The 4,892-nt window shown below is 38.2% G+C and overlaps 1 pseudogene; it reads left to right on the forward strand.

Annotated features, from left to right (window-relative positions):
• The first annotated feature begins 2,482 nt into the window (after window positions 1-2,482).
• Window positions 2,483-4,186, forward strand: LOC100474241 (annotated as a pseudogene).
• The last annotated feature ends 706 nt before the right edge of the window (window positions 4,187-4,892 follow it).

The raw sequence follows: 4,892 nt of genomic DNA on the forward strand, positions 1-4,892 counted from the left end.
AAAAACACACCCAGATACTTTTTTCTAAAATCTAACTCCAATGAAGCATCATAAATTCTGCAATTATCACCATTTTAACATTGAGTTTTTTGTTTCCCGTAAGCAAGGATATATATGTCCAAGAACCAATATCATCAGGATAATGTAATACAAAATGTGTCTGTAACTTCATGTAATATTCATGAATTCATGGATGTAATATTTATATTCACTTCACGTAGTGAAAATTTAAACTAAGTTAGCATTATCATGATAGCCTTAATAAAAATTACTTTGACAAAGAATTTCTCTATTAGAATCATAGAAAACCCAATGCCATTCTTAAAGTGTCCAGTTGTGACCAACGTTTTAATAANCAGTTGTGACCAACATTTTAATAAAGTAAAAATGCTTTTAGTCATACATAAAAGATTAATCTGTATCCAAATTGATGCTTTGAGTGGAAATATTTCGGACAAATATAGATTGAGATCTAAATACAACTCTATATCGATCTATCGAGCTATCTTACATATGCACAATATATGAAGTATATGTTATCAGTGCCCTGCCCATTTCCCCTCACACTCTCCATTTCAGCACAGACTCATTGGACTTCCAGCTGTCAGAAACCTGCAGCTCTTTGCCTGAGAATTTACTCTCAACCCTAGAATCCCCTTTTTATGTGACGGAGTACATCAGAAGTGCTGGTGAATTAATACCACTGCCTCCTCCCAGCACCTCTCCAACAATGGAGACAGTTGGTGTTACGTATTCAGCTCCTCTCAAGTGTGATGTCTCAGGTGCATGACCTACACTGGCTGCCCGCATTTTCCTCAGTGAGATTCAGTTTCAGTTGCCCACAGTGGTAATTGGCCTGCATGAAAATGCAGACTTTACTGACTGCTTTCCCTTCCTTGTTTCACTTCCCTATCCTCCAGCCAGTGGTTTCCTCTCTTCCCAAATAAACTTGTACTCAGATCCTTGTCTCTGAATCTGCCCTAACCAGAGATGATAAACTGTGATGTCATGTATATGTATGCATAGGGGACAACGTGAAAGACTGTGTATTGGGGTGAAGGAATTAGGGTATTGATTTCCTTCTTTTTTGCTTACCTTTATTTTCTAACTTTCCTTTAATGATCACATTATTTATATCATTTATTTTTTATTGAGACAAAATTCACACAACATAAAATTTATCATTTTAACCATTTGAAAATATACAATTCAGGGTTTTTAGTAGATTCACAATGCTGTACAATCAGTGCCACTATCTATGTTCAGAACATTTCCATCACCCCAAAGGAAGCCCCCCAGTTTCCAATTCTCTTCCCCAATCCCTTGGGAATCACTAATCTACTTTCTCTGTGGGTTTGCATATTCTGGGTATTTCGTATAAATGGAATCATACTACATGTGACTTCCTGTGTCTGGCTTCTTTCACTTAGCATGTTTTCAAGGCTCATCCATTTATCAGTTGAATATTTGGGTTGTTTCTACTTTTTGGCTATTATTAGTAATGCTGCTGTGAACATTTATGTATAAGTTTTTGTGTCTATCCATGTTTTCAGTTCTCTTGGGCAGACACCTAACTGTGGAATTCCTGGGTCATATGGTAACTCTGTATTTCACTTTTTGAGGAGCTGCCATGTGGTTACCCTCAGTGGCTCCACCATTTTATTCCCAGTAAGAACGTATGAGGGTTCCAATTTCTTCACATCCTCAACACATTTATTATTTTCCTTTAAAAATTACAGCCATTTTAGTGGGTGTGATGTGGTATCTTATTGTGGTTTTCATTTGTACTTCCCTAATGATTAATAATATTAACCATCTTTTTATGTGCTTGTTGCTTATTTGTCTTTCTTCTTGAAAGAAATGTCTATTGAAATACTTTGCCTAGTTTTAATTGGGTTGTTTATCTTTTTGTTGGTGAGTTGTAAGAGTTCTTTATGTATTCTGAATACTAGACCCTTCAGCTATATGACTGGCAAATATTTTCTCCCATTCTGTGCATCATTCACTCTCCTTATAGTGTCTTTTGATGCACAAAAGTTTTTCATTTTGATGAAGTCAATTTACTTGTTCCTTTGATGTTATATTCAAGAAACTACTCATTAACCATTGCTTTTTATATCATTTTTTAAAGTATTTTATACATCTAGTTCTAAGATCTTGGCTTCTAATATAAATCATCAACATTGAGAACCAAGGCTCCTTGGAGAAATGGTTGATACTAAGAAATACTGAAGATGAGCCTGAAGCATCTTGTAGTGCCAGAGAGTAAGAAAGGTGCTTAAAATAAAATAAATCCAAAACCAAAAAATCCCTACATTGATATGAGTATGTCAAAGGGACAGAAGAGTAAATGAAAAGAGCTTTCAGTTGTCAAAACTGAAGTGATTTGAACAACAAAACATAGTATAGGATTACAACATACAATAGAAAATAAATATCCATAAGTCCATATTATATAAATAAATGATTGATTAAATGAATAATGGGGGACAAGAGACAAATCCCCCATGCAGAATTCCAAATAAGAATACAGTATGGAAAGGGAGGAATCAAAGGGTAACTTTACACTGGAGAAACATGACAAACACTGCTTCAGCCAGGGGATAAAGGTAAATATCAACAGTAATAAATCATGTTGACAGTATGTAGCCTGATGATGTGATGAAAATGGTACTTTGCCTGTAATCTTCCTCCTACAAATCCAAATCCCTATTCTAAGCATGGAAAAATATCAGACAAATTCCAACAGAAGGACATCCTATAATATATCTCCAGAATTCCTCAAAAATGTCAGTCATAAAAAAAAAACAAGGAAAATCTGAGAAACTGTCACAGCCAAGAAGAGCCAAGTTTTCTTGATATAGTAATTAAGTGTAATGTAGTATCCCAGGTAGAATCCCGGAAAGAAAAGGACATTATGTAAAAACAGAGGAAATGTGAATAAACTATATACTTCCGTCATTAATAATGTATCAATACTAGTTTATTAATTGTAACAAACATCATATTTAAATAAGGTGTTACTACTAGGTAGAATTGTGTGCAGGGAATATTTGGAACTCTGTACTATGTGCTTACTTTTCCAGTAAATGTAAAACTGTTCTAAAAATTAAAATCTATAAAGAATACTATTTATAACAGCATCAGAAATATGAAATCATTAGGCTTAAATTTGACAAAACTTGTGAAAGACCTATACACTGATAACTACAAGATATTGTTTATTAACATTTTGAAGTTTTGAAATTTTAAAACGAACCTTTAGAAACAAGAAATGGGGGGTGGGGGTGGGGTACGCTGGGCTGGTGGGGAAGCTGTGTCTCCTGTGAGCGGGTCTCATCTGGCTTGTGTTGCACTGAAGGAACAGCCCAAGGTCCGAGGGAGAGAACCCCTGCCCGTCAGACGCGCCTTCCCCGGCCCGGGCCCCTCCCAGTTCCCCCAGCGCCAGCCCCTTCCTGGTCCCCGTCACAACCATGGCTTGAAGAACAACTCAGGTTAAATTGTTCGTGAAGGCTGGCAGTGATGGGGCCAAAATTGGGAACTGCCCCTTCTCCCAGCGACTGTTCATGATACTGTGGCTCAGGGAGTCACCTTCAATGTCACCACCATTGACACCCAGAGGCGGACCGAGACAGTACAAATGCTGTGCGCAGGGGGGTAGTAGCTCCCCTGCCTGCTGTACGGCACCAAAGTGCACACAGACACCAAGACTGAGGAGTTTCTGGAGCCAGTGCTGTGCCCTCCCAGGTGCCCCAAGCTGGCAGCTCTGAACCCTGAATCCAACACAGGTGGGCTGGGCATATTTGCCAAATTTTCTGCTTATGTGAAGAATTCAAACCCGGCACACAATGATAATCTGAAGAAGGGGCTCCTGAAAGCCCTGAAAGTTTTAGACAATTACTTGACATCCCCCCTCCCAGAGGAAGTGGATGAAACCAGTGCTGAGGATGAGGGCATCTTTCAGAGGAAGTTTCTGGATGGCAATGAGCTCACTCTGGCTGATTGCAACCTGTTGCCAAAGCTCCATATGGTGCAGGTGGTATGTAAGAAGCACAGGGGTTCTCCATCCCGGAGGTGTACCGCGGTACTTGCGCAATGCTTATGCTCCGGAAGAGTTTGCCTCCTCCTGTCCAGATGATGAGGAGATGAGCTGGCTTATGAGCAAGTGGCCAAGGCCCTCAAATAAGTCCCTCCTGAGGCTCTGTCTGCCCTCTCCATTTTCTCCACAAAGGCGCCAACTGGTTTTCACGTGGCTATCCAAGGGACACACTCCAAAAGGGCCAGTGGGCAGAGAATCCTGGAGCACTTGTGCAGGGCTGGCTGGGGGGGCTGTGGGGAAAGACAGAAAATCTAGGTAAGGTTTTCATTGTGGGGTGGTGTGGGTAGGACAATGTATTTCAGTAATAAAATACAGAATGAAAAAAATTAAAAATAAAAAGAAATGGAGAGATACACTGAGAAAAGCAAAACAATGTTTTATGTTTATTTTAGGCAGTTTTCAAGTAATCAAATTTTATCTAAGACATAAGAATTGTTTTTCAAGCATCAAAATGAAATGGTGGGCGGTAAAGAGAATATTGATCTACCTATAATTACTTTCTGTTTGTGGATTATTTATTCAATAAAGATGATTTTTAAAGCTTCTCTAAAAAGTTATTAAAAATAGAAAAAACAGATTGTGATTATTTTATTTTCCCAAGATACTGGTATTAATACTTTTTGGGACCTACCAAAAAAGTAATGCCAATGGAGTGTTTGTCAAAAATATTTACTGGCAATATTTTAATGTTATGACTGACAGAGGTGACAGGTAACAATTAAGTTTAATGTAACAGTTGGAGCAAACAATAGATTATCCAAAAAGCTTGAAAGGAAAGGATGAAAAATGAGAT

The sequence above is a fragment of the Ailuropoda melanoleuca genome, chromosome 17 (assembly GCF_002007445.2).
Source record: "Ailuropoda melanoleuca isolate Jingjing chromosome 17, ASM200744v2, whole genome shotgun sequence".
Taxonomy (NCBI): Eukaryota; Metazoa; Chordata; class Mammalia; order Carnivora; family Ursidae; genus Ailuropoda; species Ailuropoda melanoleuca.